General features: G+C 41.6%; 1 protein-coding gene across 15 annotated transcripts in view; it reads left to right on the top strand.

Moving 5' to 3' along the window:
• EFCAB6 (EF-hand calcium binding domain 6) overlaps positions 1-20,329 on the top strand; it is a 306,732-nt gene that overhangs the window by 82,029 nt on the left and 204,374 nt on the right. The gene's annotated exons all lie outside the window — the stretch shown is intronic.

The raw sequence follows: 20,329 nt of genomic DNA, 5'->3' as shown, positions 1-20,329 counted from the left end.
ATCAATGCCTAAGAATAGGAAAAGGCTAAATGAGTCACAATATAGCCATGTGGTAAAATCTACAGCCAGGAGCAAGGATATCCATGAAGAGTTAATAATAACACAGAAGATGTGTGTGGAATATCTGTAGCGGATTGGAAAATATTCCAAAATACTCAGGTTGTCTGGCTGTGATTTTGTTCTTTCTGTTGCTTCTGTATTTTCAACTTTTTTTCTTTAATGATGGGAAAAATCTTAACAGAAAAGGGCAAATAGCTGAGTAATTTGCAGTTATGTTAGACAAGCAAAGCCAGGTCATTAGACATAACCTTGAGACAGAACGTGTTTCCTCGTGCAAACGGTCTTTACTCCAGCCTCCTCCATACGACGCCCAGGGTTGTCGGCCTGCTGGGTAGCTTTGGAGAGAGTCAGGGTCCAGTTCTTTAAGGATGAATGTGTGGCTCATGCAATTGGATCCTCTCCTTTCCCAGCCTTTGGTCATTTTCCTCGCCTTACATAAGATTTCCCCTCAGTGGTGTGGTGCTTCAGGAGTGACTGCCCCTGAATGACTTTCTCAAAATGGGTTGTCACTGTGTGGTTTCAGCTTAATTCAGAGCAGCAAATATTCAGGGACCATCTTCCATGATTCTCAGATCCCTCTCACTAGCAAGCTGAAAAATGACAGATTCTCAGGTTTTAGCCTGGTTCCACTAACCAAGCTTGCTTAGAGCAGACTCCAGTGCTCTAGTTTTCGAAGTCTCCTGTGCCAGGAGCCGTGTAAAGCATGTTCCTGCATCACCTCTTTATATTCCCCACGGCCATGTGAGGCAGGTGCCAATGCGACAAGGAAGAGATTGAAGTAAACAATCGAACCAAGCCCACTACCCAGAAATAACCACTGTCCACAGTGTTCTTGGCATCTCTCCATGGCACATACATGGAAAGAAGAGTTAGGCAGAAAGAAATACATTTGTAAAAATGGGTTTATATAGATGCTGTTCTCTGTAAGAATTTACTTTTACCTGAGTGTATCAGAAGAATAGAAATTTAATGAAACTCAAGAAAATGATGAATACATCCTGGCTCTATATCTTGGATATAATGTCCACAGGTCACATCTTCCCCCTTCAATATGTTGTAGACTTTGGTCCATTGCCCTCTGGTACTGAGTCTGATTGTGGAAAAGTCTGAGGCCTGCTTCATTTTTTCTCTTATGGATGATTTGTTTTCTCTGGCTGATTGCCTAAGAGGCATTTATCCTAGAACTCCATCCCTCCCTCCCTCCCTCCCTCCCTCCCTCCTTCCCTTCCCTCCCTCTCTTCCCTCCTTCCCTCCCTTCCCTCTTTCCCTCCCTCCCTTCCTTCCCTCCTTCCCTCCCTCCCTTCCCTCTTTCCCTCCCTCCCTCCCTTCCCTCCTTCCCTCCCTCCCTCCCCTCCTTCCTTCCCTCCCTTCCCTCCGTCCCTCCCTCCCTCCCTTCCCTCCTTCCCTCCTTCCCTCCTTCCCTCCTTCCCTTCCCTCCTTCCCTCTCTCCCTTCCCTCCTTCCCTCCCTCCCTTCCTTCCTTCTTTCCCTCCCTCCCTTCCTTCCCTCTTTCCCTCCCTCCCTTCCTTCCCTCTTTCCCTCCCTCCCTTCCTTCCCTCTTTCCCTCCCTCCCTTCCTTCCCTCCTTCCCTCCCTCCCTTCCCTCCTTCCCTCCCTCCCTTCCCTCCTTCCCTCCTTCCCTCCTTTCCTCCTTCCCTCCTTCCCTTCTTCCCTTCTTCCCTTCCCTCCTTCCCTCCCTCCCTTCCCTCCTTCCCTCCCTCCCTCCCTTCCCTCCTTCCCTCCCTCCCTCCCTTCCCTCCTTCCCTCCTTTCCCTCCTTCCCTCCCTCCCTTCCCTCCTTCCCTCCTTCCTCTTCTTTCCCTCCTTCCCTCCTCCCCTCCCTTCCCTCCTTCCCTCCTCTCCTCCCTCCCTTCCTTCCCTCCCTCCCTCCCTTCCCTCCTTTCCCTCCTCCCCTCCCTCCCTCCCCTCCTTCCCTCCCTCCCCTCCTTCCCTCCCTTCCCTCCTTCCCTCCCTCCATCCATTCCCTCCCTCCCTCCCCTCCTTCCCTCCCTCCCTCCCTCCATCCTTTCCTCCTTCCTTCCATCCTTTCGTCCTGCTCTCCTTCTCCTCTCCTCTCCTTTCCTCTCCTCTCCTCTCCTTTCCTCTCCTCTCTTTTTTCTTTCTTATTTCTACAAGGTCTCGCTTGCTCTGTTGCCCAGGCTTGAGTGCAGTGGCACGATCATAGCTCACTGCAGCCTCGACCTCCTGAGCAATTCCAGCACTTTGGGCACAAGCGATCCTCCGTCCTCAGCCTCCCAAGTAACTGGGACCACAGGCATGCACCACCATGCCTGGCTAACTTAAAAAAAAAAAAAATTGTAGAGACAGGGTCTCACTATGTTGCCAGGCTAATCTCGAACTCCTGGGCTCAAGTGATCCTCCTGCCTATACACAGTCCCAAAGAGCTGGGATTACAGGTGTGTGCCACCATGCCCAGCACATATTCACAGTGATCATCTTAGATCTTTTATCTATACCTGTAATTTGATTTTCACCAAGGTCTATCCTATTCTTTGCTGTTTCTAATTTACTTAATAGATCTCTAATGTTGTTTCTTTAGGTCTACAATATTATTTTCCATCTTATTTTGTTGGTTTATCATCTTGCCATTCAACTCTCCTTTTACTGAGTTCACGTTCTTATAGAGAGATTCTGTAAGGTAATTTTGTATCTGAAGTTACATTTTCTTCCAAGGTGGGATCTCTGCCTTGTGTTCATTATGTTCCTCTCCTTCCTTCACTATCCACTGCTGGAAAGTTTGTGTACTTTCATGAAATTTGGATAAACTGAGTATTTTCTATTCCATTGTACTTCTTCTATTGACTTTTTATTTATTATTAAATTTTTTGGTGCTTGTTCTAGGGTGATATGGTTTGGATATTTGTCTCTTCCAAATCTCATGTTGAAATGTAATCCCCAGGCCAGGCATGGTGGCTCACACCTGTAATCCCAGCACTTTGGGAGGCTAAGGCAGGAGGATCACTTGAGGCCAGGAGTCCAAGGACCAGCCTAGGCAACATTAGCGAGACCCTGTCTCTATTTAAAAAAAGAAAGAAATGTGATCACCAGTGTTGGAGGTTGGACCTAGGGGGAGGTATTTGTGTCATTGGAGTAGATTCCTCATGAATAGCTTGGTGCCCTCCCCATGGTAATGAGTGAGTTCTTGCTCTGTTAGTTCACACAAGAGCTGGTATTTAAAGGAGACAGGCACCTCCTCCTCTGCCTTGCTCCCTCTCTTGCCACGTGATGCATTTGCTCCCTGTTCACCTTCCACCACCAGTAAAAAGCTTCTTGAAAGAAAACCTAGGCAATACCATTCAGGACATAGGCGTGGGCAAAAACTTCATGACTAAAACACCAAATGCAATTACAATGAAAGCCAAAATTGACAAACGCGATCTAATTAAACTAAACAGCTTCTGCGCAGCAAAAGAAACTATCATCAGAGTAAACAGGCAACCTACAGAATGGGAGAACAATTTTGCAATCTATCCATTTGACAAAGGTCTAATATCCAGAATCTACAAGGAACTTAAACAAATTTACAAGAAAAAAGCAACCCCATCAAAAAGTGGGTGAAGGATATGAACAGACACTTCTCAAAAGAAGACATTTATGCAGCCAACAAACATATGAAAAAAGCTCAACATCTCTGGTCATTAGAGAAATGCAAATCAAAACCACATTGAGATACCATCTCATGCCAGTTAGAATGGTGATCATTAAAAAGTCAGGAAACAACAGATGCTGGAGAGGATGAGGAGAAATAGGAACACTTCTACCCTGTTGGTGGGAGTGTAAATTAGTTCAATTATTGTGGAAGACAGTGTGGCAATTTCTCAAGGATCTAAAACCAGAAATACCATTTGACCCAGCAATCCCATTAATGGGTATATACCCAAAGGATTATAAATCATTCTACTATAAAGACACATGCACATGTATGTTTATTGCAGCACTATTTGCAATAGTAAAGACTTGGAACTAACCCAAATGCCCATCAATGATAGACTGGATAAAGAAAATGTGGCAGATATACACCAGGAGTACTATGCAGCCATAAAAAAGAATGAATTCATGTCATTCGCAGGGACATGGATGAAGTTGGAAACCATTATTCTCAGCAAATTAACCCAGGAACAGAAGACAAAACACTGCATGTTCTCACTCATAGTGAGAGTTGAACAATGAGAACACACGGACATAGGGAGGAGAACATCACACACTGGGGCCTGTCATGGGGTGGGGGGAAAGGGGAGGGATAGCATTAGAAGAAATACCTAATGCATGTGGGGCTTAAAACCTAGATGACGGGTTGATGGGTGCAGCAAACCACCATGGCACATGTATACCTATGTAACAAACCTGCATGTTCTGCACATGTATCCCAGAACTTAAAGTATAATTTAAAAAGAAAAAAAAAAAAACTTCTTGAAGCCAAGCAGATGCTGGTGCCATGCTTGTACAGCCTGCAGAACCATAAGCCAAATGAGCCTCTTTTCTTTATAAATTATCTATTCTCAGGTATTCCTTGATAGCAATGCAAAGCAGACTAATAAATAAGGTTTATAATATACATCTTTGATTAGTCTGAATCTACCTCTAAGTAATATTATAGTGATTCATATGCAGTGTTTGGACCTTACAACAGTGTTTTCCCAATTCTTCTCTTTTATCCTATGTTATATTGCTGCCCTACATTGTACTTTTACATACACCATAAACACATAATGCATTGCTACAGCTCCTGTTGTTCCACTGAGATTTCCTACGTGTTCACTCAATAGAAATATATTTTCTTTTACATTCTCGAACACTGTTATTTTACAATTTTAAGAATGCTTAAAAATTTTTTTTTTCTTTTTGAGACAGGGTCTTGCTGTGTTGCCCAGGCAGGAGTGCAATGGTGCAATCATAGCCCACTGCAACCTCAAACCCCTGGACTCAAGTCACCTTCCCACCACAGCCTCATGAGCAGCTAGCACCACAGGCATGCCACTATGCCTGGCTAATTTTTAAAATTATTTTTTGTGGAGGATGGCATCTCACTATCATGCCCAGCCTAGTCTCAAACTCCTGGTGTCAAGTGATCCTCCTGCCTCACTCAGCCTCCCCAATGCTGGGATTCCAGGCATGAGCCACTGCACTTGGCTGCTTTAAACTTTTTTATCTGCTAATTCCAACAACTGGGTCATGTCGGGTTTGGGTTTTAAAACTTTTTTTTCAATATTATACCATAAGAAGTAAGGGTTTGGTCTTTATTGATTACCTTTTTTCTTGAATGTGAATCACAGTTTCCTGAGGTTTTTTTTCTGTCTCATAATTTTGAAATTTATTCTGGATATAGTAAATTTCTATAATTTTGCATTATAGCAACTATGGATGCTGTTATGTTCTGAAGAATTGTTTCTTTGTTTTAGCAGCCAGTTTACTTGGCTGTATTCAAACTCTAAACTTTGTCCTCCCAGTGGTGGGAAATCTTTGTTTTATTATTTTCTCCCTAGAGGGGCAGCTTGGTGTCTTCTCTGCACATCTATAGTTCAGGAGTTGGCCAGAGATTTGGGCGAAGTTTGTTCACAGATATTGGAGATCCCCCTTTATGCCTCTCTTCCTTTTGGGTTTTCCTTCCTTGCCTTCTGGCCACTGTGGGAGGCCTGAACTCTGTTTTCCAATTCCTAAAGCTGGTAAGAGCCTGAATTTATATCCAAGTTCTAGCCACTTAGCATGATTCCAGCTGGGGCCTGCCCTCAGGCAAAAAGCCAAATCACAAGAAATTCACTGAGTAAGATTTCATTTTTCCAAGTGCCAGCTTCAGTTTGTATCTGCTTTCAGTTGCTCCCCAGGGCCTCCAGATAGTTTTCTGTTTATATTTTGCTCAGAGTTTTAAATGTTATCTGCTGGGAGGGTTGTATGAGCTAATCCACCAAAATTGGAAGCAAAACTTTCTGTCTACTCATAGTCAGTTTCTTTTTGCTTCAATTTATGCTGGCTTTTTTTTTTTTTTTTTTTTGGTGAATTTTTACATTTTTTCTTCTGCTTATTTCCTTAGGTATTATAAGAAGGTAAGTTCTAGGATACAATTTCAGTTTTGCTATGGACATCTCTTTTTTGTTTTTGCATTTTATCAATAATTGGCAGCAGATTTTTAATAATGCATTATTTTATGTATCCCCAACGCCTAAATGAAAGGCATCTTTGATTTGATTCAGTGTAAGCTATATATCCAGTCATTCTGTATATTCCTGTTTCCACAACATTAGCTTACATTCTTATTGCTGCCTCCTAACTGGTACCACAGTCTAAAGCCTGTTGGCCTATCCCAATCTGTCTTCTATCCTGCATTCATCGTAAAATACAATCTTAGTTCCATCATTTTTCCTATTGAATACTTATCCTGTAACTTTTATCATTGAAATTCAAATCCCTCAGTTAGGAGGCAAAACCATTTTGTGGATGTTCTAAAATAAAGATATAGTAGTTTGGGTTTATGGGGTATATAATGTTAAATCTCTACACTAAGGCTGTCAAGACAGAGGGCTGTTTATTGGTATGTAGTAGGAAAGGCTGAATTGCTGACACCAGCCCGTCATCTTCCCGGCTGCCATCCTACCAGTTCAAAACTTTAGCCCCAAAGTGTAAATCTCATGGTGTCAGCATATTCTTTGTGGGTTGGTGTTATGGTTTCAATGTTAGCCCCCTCCAAAACTCATGTTGAAACTTAATCCCTAATGTAGCAGTTTTAAGAGATGGGGCCTTTAAGAGGTAATTGAGTCATGAGGGCTCTGCCCCCGTGAATGGATTAATGGGTTATCATAACAGTGAGTCTTTTATAAAAGCCAGTTTGGGCCTCGGCACTTTGGGAGGCCAAGGCGGGTGGATCGCCTGAGGTCGGGAGTTCAAGACCAGCCTGGCCAACATGGAGAAACCCCATCTTTACTAAAAATACAAAATTAGCCGGGCATGGTGGCGCATGCCTATAATCCCAGCTATGTGGGAGGCTGAGGCAGGAGAATTGCTTGAACCCAGTAGGCGGGGGTTGCAATGAGCCAAGATTGCACCATTGCACTCCAGCCTGGGCAACAAGAATGAAACTCAGTCTAAAAAAATGAAATAAAAAAAAAGCCAGTTTGGCTCTCAACGTGCCTCTCTCTCGCCCTGTGATGCTTTCTTCCATGTTACAATGCAGCACGAGGGCCTCAGAAGCCAGCCAGCTGCAGTCCCTTGACCTGGGACTTCCTAGTTTCCAGAACTGTAAGAAATAAATCTATTTGTTTTCTCTGTAAATTACTTAGTCTCAGATACGTAGTTATAGCAACATAAAAAGGACTAAGATAGAAACTTGATACAGAGAAGTGGGGTTGTTGCCATACAGATAACTGGAAATGTGGAAGCAACTTTGGAACTAGGTAATTGGCAAAGGCTGGAAGTATTTGGAGGAGCAGGCTAGAAAAAGCCTAGATTACCATGAGCAAAGCATTACGGGTGATTCTGGTGAGGGCTTAGAAGAAGTGAAGACAAGAGAAAGTCTAGAGCTTTTCAGAGATTACTTAACTGGTTGTGACCAGAATGTCGATAGAAATATGGACGGTAGGCAGGGCACGGTGGCTCATGCCTGTAATCCTAGCACTTTGGGAGGCCAAGGCAGGCGGATCATTTGAGGTCAGGAGTTCGAGACCAGGCTGGCCAACATGGTGAAACCCCGTCTCTACTAAAAATACAAAAAAATTAGCCAGGCATGGTGGCGTGTGCCTGTAATCCCAGCTACTTGGGAGGCTGAGGCAGGAGAATCACTTGAACTCAGGAGGCAGAGGTTGCAGTGAGCCAAGATCATGTCACTGCATTCCAGCCTGGGAGACAGAGCGAGACTCCCTCTCAAAAAAAAAAAAAGAAAAAAGAAAAAAGAAATACTGACAGTAAACAGTAAAGACCATTCTGACAAGGTCTGAGATGGAAATGAGGGACAAAGTACTGGAAACTAAAGTAAAGGCCATCCTTGTTATACTGTTGCAAACTTGGCTGCATTGCATTCATGCCATAGGGTGGTGTGACAGGCTGAGCTTGAGAGTGCTGAGCTAGGATAGCTGGTGAAAGAAATTTCTAAGCAGCAAAGTGTTCAAGGTGGTGCATAGTTACTTTTGGCCACTTGCAGTGAGATTTGAAAGCAAAGGGATGACAAAGATAAAACTTACAATCCTGAAGGAAGTGCAGCCTGGCCACATGCAGCATGAAAAAAGCATGTTCATGAGAGCAAAATAAGGATGTGGCTGAGTGACTCATTGTTAAACAGATTAGCATAAATAGAAAGGACCCTCCCATCACAGAACCAAAGCTATAGGAAGGCAGAATGGTTTTTGACAATTACGCTAAAAAGCCTACTTGATGGGCTTGCTGCCCAGGGCCATCTCTGGACTCTGCCCCCCACATTCTGGTGCAGGGCCCCTTGGTCCCAGCTGTGGCTTAGGTGCCCCTCTGAAAAGTACAAGCTGTAAAGCTTGGTGGCAGCACACTGTGGCTCAAGTGGGCCCAGATGTGGCTTATGCCATAACTCTGGAAGGTGTAAGCAGTAAGCCTTGACACTATGAGGTGCTAACCCTGCAGGTGTGCAGAATGTAAGAGCTATAGAGGCATAGTGGGCTCCACCTTTCTGATACATCTCAGAGGATGTACCAGAAAGGCTGAGGACACAGGCAGACACTTGTTGCAGGGGTGGAGTCACCGCTAAGAGCCCCTACTAGGGCAATGCTGAGTGGAGATGAGGGGTCAGAGCTAGAGCAAGCCTGAAGACTCCAGAACTCTGTAGCCATCAGCAGCATGCAGTGTCCATGTGGAAAAGCTGTAGACAACAGTGTGCAGCTCCAACCCATCAGAGCGGAGTCATAGGCTAAGCTTTGCAATGTCACAGGGCAGGGTTGCCCATTGCCTTTGGGGACTGTTCCTGTTCTATTTCTCCACCATGTTTTGACACAGCATAAGGCCCTCATCAGAAGTCACCAGATGTGGCTGGCCAATCTTGAACTTCCCAGCCTGTGGAACCATGAGCTAAATAAACCTCTTTCCTTTTAAGAGATATTCCTTGTATCAGATATTCTGTTACCGCAACACAAAATGGGCTAAGATGGTTGGATTGTGATGGAAATAGTTTTATTTGAACCAGGGATTGGCTACTTTGAATTCCCCTCTTATTAACTTGTTTAGAAAAAGCCAGAAAGCCAATGAATCCAGACAGGCCCCAGGGTATCAACCAAACAAAGAAGAAAATACAGGCATATCTCTGTGTGTTCTGACTGCTCCACCAACTGGCCATTCCCCATCTCTCTCATTCCCCTCAGGTCTCTCTTTTCCCTGAGACTCAACAATATTAAAATTATGCCAATTAACAACCCTACAATTGCCTATAAGTGTTCAAGTGAAAGGAACTCAGTTTAAGTCAAAAGCTAGAAATGACTAAGCTTGGTAAGGAAGGAATGTCGCAAGCCAAGATAGGTCAAAAGCTAGGCTTCTTGTGCCAAGTAATTAGCCAAGTTGTAGATGCAAATAAAAAGTTCTTGAAGGAAATTTAAAGTGCTACTCCAGTGAACACATGAATATTAAGAAAGTGAAACAGCCTTATTGCTGATATGGAGAACGTTTGAGTGGTCTGTACTGAAGACCAAAGCAGCCACAACATCCCCTTACACCAACGACTAATCCAGAGCAAGGCCCTGGCTCTCTTAATTCTATGAAGGCTGAGAGAGGTGAGGAAGCTGTAGAAAAAAAGTTGGAAGCTAGCAGAGGTTGGCTCATGAGGTTTAAGGAAAGAAGCCATCTCCATAACATAAAAGTCCAAGATGAAGCAGCAAGTGCTGATGGAGAAGCTGCAGCAAGTTATCCAGAAGACTTAGTTGAGATCATTGATGAAGGTGGCTGTGCTAAACAGCAGATTTTAAACAAAATAGCTTTGTATTGGAAGAAGATGCTGGTTAGGACTTTCTTAAGCTAGAGAGTAGTCAATGCCTGGCTTCAAAGCCTCAAAGAACAGGATGACCCTCTTGGGAGTGGCTAATGCAGCTAATGACTTTAGGTTAAAGCCAATGCTCATTTACCATTCTGAAAATTCTACAGCTGTTAGGAATGATGCTAATTTTACTCTGCCTGTGCTCTGTAAATGGGACAACAAAGCCTAGATGGCAGCATATCTGTTTACTGCATGATTTACTGAATATTTTAAGCTCATTGTTGAGACCTACTGCTCAAAAAAGATTCCTTTAAAAATATTACTGTTCATTAATAGTGCACCTGGTCACCCAAGAGATCTGATGGAGATGTACAAGGAGATTAATTTTGTTTACATGCCTGCTAACACAATATCCATTCTGGAGCCCATGGATCAAGGATTAGTTTCAACTTTCAAGTCCTATTATTTAAGAATACATTTTGTAAGTCTACAGCTGCTATAAATAGTGATTCCTCTGATGAGTCTAGGAAGAATATTGAAAACCTTTTGGAAAGGGTTTACCATTTTAGATGCCATTAGAACATTTCTGATTCATAGGAGGAGGTCAAAATATCAACATGAATAGGAATTTGGACGAAGTTTATTCCAACCCTAATGGATGACTTTAAGGGGTTCAAGATTTCAGTGGAGAAAGTAACTGTATACATAGTGGAAATAGCAAGAGAACTAGAATTAAAAGTGGAGCCTGAAGATGTGACTATATTGCTGTAATCTTTTGTTCAAACTTTAAGGGACGAGGAGTTGTTTCTTATGGATGAGCAAAATAAGTGGTCTCTTGAGATGAAATCTACTCCTGGTAAAGATGCTGTGAACATTGTTAAAATGACAACAAAAAGTTTAGAATATTACATGATCTTAGTTGATAAAGCAGCAGCAGAATTTGAGAGGATTGACTCCAATTTTGAAAGAAATTTATTGTGACTAAAATGCTATCAAACAGCATCGCTTGCTACAGAGAAACCTTTCATGAAAGAGCCAATTGATGCAGCAAACTTTATTGTTCTCTTATTTTTTAAAATGTCCAGTGGCTCATGCCTATAATCCCAGTACTTTGGGAGGGTAAGGCAGGAGGATTTCTTGAGGTCAGGAGTTTGAGACCAGCCTGGGCAACATAGCAAGACCCTGTATCCACAAAAAATAGCAAAAGTTAGTTGGGCATGGTGGTTCATGCCTGCAGTCCCAGCTACTCAGGAGGCAGAGGGAGGAGGATCACTTGAGCCCAGGGGTTCAAGGCTACAGTGAGCTGTGATGGCACTACTGCACTCCAGCCTGGGTGACAGAGCAAGACCCTGTCTTTAAAAAAAAAAAAAAACTGCCACAGCCACCCCATCTTCAGCAACCACCACCCTGATCAGTCAGCAGCCATTAACATCAAGAGAAGGCCCTCTACCAAGAAAAAGATTATGACTCACTGAAGGCTCAGATGATGATCAGCATTTTTCATCATATTTTAAAATTAAGGCATGTACATTTTTTTTCAGATATAAGATATTACACTTAATAGACAATATAGTATCATGTAAACGTAACTTTTATCTGCATTGGGAAGCCAAAACATTCATGTTGCTTTTTTGTGTTATTCACTTTACCATGGTGCTCTAGAACAGAACTCACAGTATCTCCAAAGGTTGCCTGTGGTGCTGTCCAGAGCAGTTCAAAGGCCATTTCTAAGTTTTGATTTACCTTCTAATTTCTTCTTAAGTCATGAAGAAGTTGATCTTTCTATCTCACTGACCCAGCTTCCTTGATCATATTTGTTCAGTTGCTTCTCTCTCTCTTACATTTTTCTTTCCAGTCATTTTGGTTATTTGAATCATATTTTCTAGTAGATTCCTCAGCAAATCACCATGGAAATGATATTCTTTGATTTCTTACATAATCGTGTTTGTCTGTGGCCTTAATACTTGAAAAATCCAGGCCGAGTGCAGTGGATCACACCTGTAATCCCAGCACTTTGGGAGGCCAAAGTGGGCAGATGGCTTGAGGCCAGGAGTTCAAAACCAGCCTGGACAACATGGCAAAACCCTGTCTCTACTAAAAATAAAAAAATTAGCCAGGCGTGGTGGTGCACACCTGTAATCCCAGCTACTCAGGAGGCTGAGGCAGGAGAATCTCTTGAACCCAGGAGGTGGAGGTTGCAGTGAGCCCAGATTGTGCCACTTCACTCTAGTCTGGGAGACAGAGCAAGACTCTGTCTGGAAAAAAGAAAAAAAAAAGGAAAAGAAAAATGTATTTTTCTGGATATAAGATCCTTGCCTCAAATTGTCTTTCCTTAAGTATCTTAGATATCCTTATCCATTGTCTGATAATATAAAATTTTGTGGAGGAAGAGTTTGATGACAATCTGATGTTGTTTTCCTTATTCGTAATTTGATCTTTTTGTCTGGATGCCCTGATAATTTAAAAAAATTTAAAACCCAATACATTTTGCTAGACTATGTCATGATATTAGGTACTCAAGGTTGAGTTTATTGTGTACTATTTAGGTTTTCATCTGAATAAATTCCCTGAGTTTATTGTGTACTATTTAGGTTTTCATCTGAGTCTCTTTTTTAAAAAAATTCAACTTTTAGATACAGGGGTACATGTACAGGTTTGTTACACACGTATATTGCACCCAGGTAGTGAGCATAGCACCCAATAGGTCATTTTTCAATCCACACCCCCTCCATTTCTCCTCCTCTAGTAGGCCCTGTTGTCTGTTGTTCCCATGTTTATATCCATGTGTATTCAATGTTTAGCTCCCACTTATAAGTGAGAGCTAACAGTGTTTGATTTTCTGTTCCTGTGTTAGTTTGCTTAGAATTATGGCCTCCAGCTCCATGCATGTTGCTGCAAAGGACATGATTTTATTCTTTTTTATGGCTGTGCAGTATTCTGTGGTATATCCGTACCACACTTTCTTTATCCAATCCACCACTGATGGGCACCTATGTTGATTCCATGTCTTTGCTATGGTGAATAGTGCTACAATGAACATAGGAGTGCATGTGTCTTGTTGGCATAATAATCTGTTTTCCACTAGATATATGGCCAGTAGTTGGATTGCTGGGTTGAATAGTAGCTCTGTTTTAAATTCTTTGAGAAATCTCCAAACTGCTTTCCACAGTAGCTGAACTGATTTACATTCCCACCAACAATGCCTGAGTGTTCCCTTTTCTCTGTAGCCTTGCCAGCATCTGTTGTTTTTTGACTTTTTTTTTTTTTTTTTTTTTGAGACGGAGTCTCGCTCTGTCGTCAGGCTGGAGTTCAGTGGCGCGACCCCGGCTCACTGCAACCTCTGCCTCCCTGGTTCAAGTGATTCTCCTGCCTCACCCTCCCAAGTAGGTGGGACTACAGGCACGTGCCACCACACTTAGCTAATTTTAATTTTTTTTTTAAGTAGAGATGGTGTTTCACCGTGTTGGCCAGGACGGTCTTGATCTCTTGACCTTGTGATCCGCCCACCTTGGCCTCCCAAAGTGCTGGGATTACAGGTGTGAGCCACCATGCCCTGCCTTTTTTGACTTTTTAATAATAGCCAATCTGATTGGTGTAAGATGATATCTCCTTGTGGCTTCAATTTGCGTTTCTCTGATGATTAGTGATTATGAGCATTTTTTCATATGTTTGTTGACCATGTGTATGTCTTCTTCTTCTGAGAAGTGTCTGTTTATGTCCTTTGTCCATTTTTTAATGGGGTTATTTGTTTTCTGCTTGTTGATATTGTGTTTAAATTCCTTACAGATTTTAGATATTAGGACTTTGTCAGATGCATACTTTTCAAATATTTTCTCCCATTCTGTAGGTTGTCTGTTTATTGATAGTTTCTTTTGCTGTGCAGAAAAGTTCTTTCTTTTTATTTATTTTTTTAATTTATTATTATTATACTTTAGGTTTTATGGTACATGTGCGCAATGTGCAGGTAAGTTACATATGTATACATGTGCCATGCTGGTGCGCTGCACCCACCAACTCGTCATCCACCATTAGGTATATCTCCCAATGCTATCCCTCCCCCCTCCCCCCACCCCACAACAGTCCCCGAAGTGTGATGTTCCCCTTCCTGTGTCCATGTGTTCCCATTGTGCAATTCCCACCTATGAGTGAGAATATGCGGTGTTTGGTTTTTTGTTCTTGAGATAGTTTACTGAGAATGATGATTTCCAATTTCATCCATGTCCCTACAAAGGACATGAACTCATCATTTTTTATGGCTGCATAGTATTCCATGGTGTATATGTGCCACATTTTCTTAATCCAGTCTATCATTGTTGGACATTTGGGTTGGTTCCAAGTCTTTGCTATTGTGAATAATGCCGCAATAAACATACGTGTGCATGTGTCTTTATAGCAGCATGATTTATAGTCCTTTGGGTATATACCCAGTAATGGGATGGCTGGGTCGAATGGAATTTCTAGTTCTAGATCCCTGAGGAATCGCCACACTGACTTCCACAAGGGTTGAACTAGTTTACAGTCCCACCAACAGTGTAAAAGTGTTCCTATTTCTCCACATCCTCTCCAGCACCTGTTGTTTCCTGACTTTTTAATGATTGCCATTCTAACTGGTGTGAGATGGTATCTCACTGTGGTTTTGATTCGCATTTCTCTGATGGCCAGTGATGGTGAGCATTTTTTCATGTGTTTTTTGGCTGCATAAATGTCTTCTTTTGAGAAGTGTCTGTTCATGTCCTTCGCCCACTTTTTGATGGGGTTGTTTGTTTTTTTCTTGTAAATTTGTTTGAGTTCATTGTAGATTCTGGATATTAGCCCTTTGTCAGATGAGTAGGTTGCAAAAATTTTCTCCCATTTTGTAGGTTGCCTGTTCACTCTGATGGTAGTTTCTTTTGCTGTGCAGAAGCTCTTTAGTTTAATTAGATCCCATTTGTCAATTTTGGCTTTTGTTGCCATTGCTTTTGGTGTTTTAGACATGAAGTCCTTGCCCATGCCTATGTCCTGAATGGTAATGCCTAGGTTTTCTTCTAGGGTTTTTATGGTTTTAGGTCTAACATTTAAGTCTTTAATCCATCTTGAATTGATTTTTGTATAAGGTGTAAGGAAGGGATCCAGTTTCAGCTTTCTACATATGGCTAGCCGGTTTTCCCAGCACCATTTATTAAATAGGGAATCCTTTCCCCATTTCTTGTTTTTCTCAGGTTTGTCAAAGATCAGATAGTTGTAGATATGTGGCATTATTTCTGACGGCTCTGTTCTGTTCCATTGATCTATATCTCTGTTTTGGTACCAGTACCATGCTGTTTTGGTTACTGTAGCCTTGTAGTATAGTTTGAAGTCAGGTAGTGTGATGCCTCCAGCTTTGTTCTTTTGGCTTAGGATTGACTTGGCGATGCGGGCTCTTTTTTGGTTCCATATGAACTTTAAAGTAGTTTTTTCCGATTCTGTGAAGAAAGTCATTGGTAGCTTGATGGGGATGGCATTGAATCTGTAAATTACCTTGGGAAGGATGGCCATTTTCACGATATTGATTCTTCCTACCCATGAGCATGGAATGTTCTTCCATTTGTTTGTATCCTCTTTTATTTCCTTGAGCAGTGGTTTGTAGTTCTCCTTGAAGAGGTCCTTCACATCCCTTGTAAGTTGGATTCCTAGGTATTTTATTCTCTTTGAAGCAATTGTGAATGGGAGTTCACTCATGATTTGGCTCTCTGTTTGTCTGTTATTGATGTATAAGAATGCTTGTGATTTTTGTACATTGATTTTGTATCCTGAGACTTTGCTGAAGTTGCTTATCAGCTTAAGGAGATTTTGGGCTGAGACAATGGGGTTTTCTAGATATACAATCATGTCATCTGCAAACAGGGACAATTTGACTTCATCTTTCCTAATTTGAATACCCTTTATTTCCTTCTCCTGCCTAATTGCCCTGGCCAGAACTTCCAACACTATGTTGAATAGAAGTGGTGAGAGAGGGCATCCCTGTCTTGTGCCTGTTTTCAAAGGGAATGCTTCCAGTTTTTGCCCATTCAGTATGATATTGGCTGTGGGTTTGTCATAGATAGCTCTTATTATTTTGAGATACGTCCCATCAATACCTAATTTATTGAGAGTTTTTAGCATGAAGGGTTGTTGAATTTTGTCAAAGGCCTTTTCTGCATCTATTGAGATAATCATGTGGTTTTTGTCTTTGGTTCTGTTTGTATGCTGGATTACATTTATTGATTTGCGTATATTGAACCAGCCTTGCATCCCAGGGATGAAGCCCACTTGATCATGGTGGAAGAAAAGTTCTTTAGTTTAAGAAGGCCCTACTTATCAATTTTTATTTTTGTTGCAATTGCTTTTGGGGACTTAGCCAAACATTCTTTGCCAAGGCTGATGTCGAGAAGGATATTTCCCAGTTTTTCTTCTAGATTTTTATAGCTTGAGGTCTTCCATTTAATTCTTTCATCCATCTTGAGTTAATTTTTATATATAGTGAAAGGTAAGGGTCCAGATTCATTCTTCTGCATATGGCTAGCCTGTTATCCCAATACTATTTATTTAATAGGGAGAACTTTCTCCATTGCTTATTTTTGTCTGCCTTGTCAAAGATCAGATGTTTTAAGTGAGTAGCTTTATTTCTGAGTTTCCTATTCTGTTCCATTTGCCTATGTGTCTGTTTTTGTACCAGTGTCATGCTGTTTTGGTTTCTGTAGTCTTATAGTGTAGTTTGAAGTTGGGTAGAGTGATGCCTTCAGCTTTGTTCTTTTTGCTTAGGATTGCTTTGGCTATTTGGGCTTTGGGTTTTGTTTTGTTTTGTTTGTTGTTCCATATGAATTTTAGGATAGCTTTTTCTAATTCTTGAAGAGTGACATTGGTAGCTAGATTGGAACTGCATGGAATCTGTTAATTGCTTTGGGCAGTATGGCCATTTTAATGATACTGATTCTTTCAATCCATAAGCATAGAATATTTTTTCCACTTATTTGTGTCATCTCTAGTTTCTTTCAGCAGTGTTTTGTACTTCTCCTTGTAGAGATCTTTCACCTCCTTGGTTAGCTGTATTCTCAGGTATTTTATTTTCTTTGTGGCTATTGCACATGGGATTGTATTCTTGATTTGACTCTCAGCCTGGACATTATTGATGTATAGAAATGCCACTGATTTTTATACATTGATTTTGTGTACTGAAACCTTGCTTAAATGATTTATCAGTTCTAGTAGCCTTTTGGCAGAGTCTTTAGGGTTTTCTAGGTATATAATCATATTGTCAGCAAAGAGAGACAGTTTGACTTCTTCTTTTCCTAAGTGGATGCCTTTTCTTTCTTTCTCTTGCCTGATTCCTCTGGCTAGGACTTCCTCTTTAATTTCTTGAATTGTGACTTTTAGTATTTTTTCCATTCCATTGTTTGGTTTTCTTCTCAGTGATTCATATCATGTGTATTGTATCTTTTGGATCCCCTATCCAAAAGTTAGGATCTTTTTTTCCCCGTCTCTTCTCTTCTACACCACAACTTCCTCGCAAGTCGTTTTTCCTCCCTTTTTTCTTACTTTCTTCCTCTCTTCCTCGTTCTTTTCCTCCCTCTCTCCCTTGTTTGTTTCCTCCCATGATATAACTTTTATTTCACCTTCTATTACTATTGTGTTTATTTGCTCTTGTGTTTCTTATAGTTTAGTCTTCATTTCTTATCTTATTTTATTTTTTAGAGACAGGGTCTTGCTCTGTCACCCAGGCTGGAGCGCAATGGCATGATCATAGCTCACTGCAGCCTTGAACTTCTGGGCTCAAGCAGTTCTCCTGCTTCAGCCTCCTGAGTAGCTTGGACCATAGGTACATGCTGCTGTGCCTGACTTTTTTTTTTTTTTTAAATCTTTTGTAGAGACAGGTTCTGCTTTGTTGCCCATGCTGGTCTTGAACTCCTGGCTTCCTGCCTCAGTCTCTCAAAGTGCTGGGATTACATGTGTAAGCCACTGTGCCCAGCTTAGTCTCCTTTCCTTTCCTTTCCTTGAGCCTGGCCTAGTCTTCATTTCTGAAATGATTTTTTTTTCAGCTTTATTGAGGTATAACTGACAAGTTAAAATTGTGTGTATTTAAGATGTACAATGTGGTGATTTGATATACATATACTTTGTGAAATGTTTCTTACAATAAATTAGTTAACACCTCCATCACCTCACATGGATACCTTTTTTGTGTGTGGTGAGAACACGTAACATCTATTCTCTTAGCAAATTTCATGGTGGCTGTTAGTTAATAATACAACGTTTTATACCTGACATCATGTTTTTTGTAATTTGCTCCTGATTTCTGTCATCTGAGTTCTGAGTTTTCTGACTGATTGATACTGCTCTTCCATGACTCCTATCATTGAAACAGTATTATGAATCAATACGTAGCTAATACCTATTCTATTGAGTATCTACCAAGTGCCGGGCATGTACCTCTATCAGCTCATCTAATCCAGGTAGCAGTTCCATGACAAAGGTACTGTTTTCTATCTCTTCTTGCAAATAAGGAAACAAAAGCACACCATTGCATAGCTAGTAAGTGGGAGAGCCAGTCAGCAAATTTTTTGGGGGAAAATATGTTATATAAGAACAAATTACCAAGAGCTGGTTAGAGGTTTGATGCTGTTCTCACCTCTGTAAGAGAGTCGCTAGTTCATATATTTGCAGCAACCTTTTATCTCTGACTTTTCTAAATGTGGAACAATGTATTCTATTAATTTTGCGAACTTCTGTTTTGGTTCCGTTTGTGTTCTTAATAAGCTACCACCATCTTGCTTATGAAAAGCACCATCTATTTGGGCACGTGAAGAAAGATGCTGGGGAGCAGATTTCCTTTCGCCTGCAGTGGACATAAACCACACTGTAAGCTTTGGATTGCTTCTCTACCCAGTTTCAAATCAGGTAGCATCATCCTTCAGAGGAAATTTTGAGAAAATCAGAAGGTTGCAGGCATTATCAAGCTGCCCTGGAGAATGAAAGCTGGTAGAATTGTGGTGTGAGAGGCGTCACTGAATACACTGTACCGAGTGCTGTCAGCCAGCCTGTGAGAGCAGCCACAGGGTGTGTGCACAGACCTGCGGGCCGTGAGCTCCCCAGGGCAGCCTCACACCCTAATCCCTTCTCCACCCTTCCAAGCCAGACATGTTGTTTAAACAGAGCCCCAGTGGGCTTCCCGAAATGTGCCGTGAAAGCACCAGTGTCACAGGTGGACTGAGAACAGGATGAGGTGTCCAAGAGTGGCTGGAGGCCTCTGTGTGCTAGACCACTTCAGGTCCCGCTTCTGTGACACAGCTTCCTCATCTTTCAGCGAGGGCTCTTGCAGGCTCGAAGGTCCTGAGACACCAGGTTTCAAATGCTCAGCCCACTGTGGCTGTAGAATTCCAGACCAAGACCAAATTTGTTGATATTATTATTATTATTATTACTGTTATTTGAGGTGGAGCCTCTTTCTGTCACCAGGCTAGAGTGCAGTGGCATGATCTCAGCTCACTACAACCTCCGCCTCCCAGGTTCAAGCAGTTCTCCTGACAGCCTCCGGAGGAGCTGGGACTATAGGCGTGTGCTGCCATGACCGGCTCATTTTTGTATTTTCAGTAGAGACAGGGTTTCGCCATGTTGGCCAGTTTGGTCTCAAACTCCTGACCTCAGGTGATCTGCCCGTCTTGGCCTCCCAAAGTGCTGGGATTACAGGCATGAGCCACTGTGCCTGGCCACGACCAAGTTCTGAAGACCAACTTTGTCTTTTATTGTGTAGCCCGGAGGGATCTTTTTTTTCTCCCCTTTCTCTTTTTTGGAGCCAGGAAATGGAATTCCAGATGACTGGCAGTTTGTTAACTGCAGCTGAATTAAGTGTGCTTAATTTGGCTGAAGCGTATTTGCAGACATTTTAGGAAATAAATCTGGGAAACCATTTGTGATTCTTTGCAGTCAACTTTGAAAAAGAAAATGGCTATATTTTAGATTTATTTCATTCTCTTTTATTATAAAAATAATACATGCTTGTTTCAAAAAAGCCAGAAAACACAAAAACACTAAATAAGAATCCTGTATAATTCTACTACCTGAATCCTACCACTGTATTCTTTTTCATGTAGTATCCTCTCAGATTTTGTTTCTGATGCTTACATGGATGGATGGATGGATGGATGGATGGATGGATGGGTGGATGCATAGAAAAATATACAAAATAAGTGTTAAAATGAAATTATTCTAATTATCCCTTTAAAATCATGAAACAATATATAGCAAAGAACATTTCCCACATCCGTTAATTTAGACATGTATCTTTGTTTTTAAAGTCTGTGTAGTATTTCATAGGCTTGATGGACCATTCATTTATAAAATTCA

This window comes from Pongo abelii, chromosome 23 (genome assembly GCF_028885655.2).
Source record: "Pongo abelii isolate AG06213 chromosome 23, NHGRI_mPonAbe1-v2.0_pri, whole genome shotgun sequence".
In the NCBI taxonomy this organism is placed as follows: domain Eukaryota; kingdom Metazoa; phylum Chordata; class Mammalia; order Primates; family Hominidae; genus Pongo; species Pongo abelii.
The sequence above is the reverse complement of the archived record's forward strand: the minus strand, read 5'-3'. Positions and strand labels throughout refer to the sequence as shown.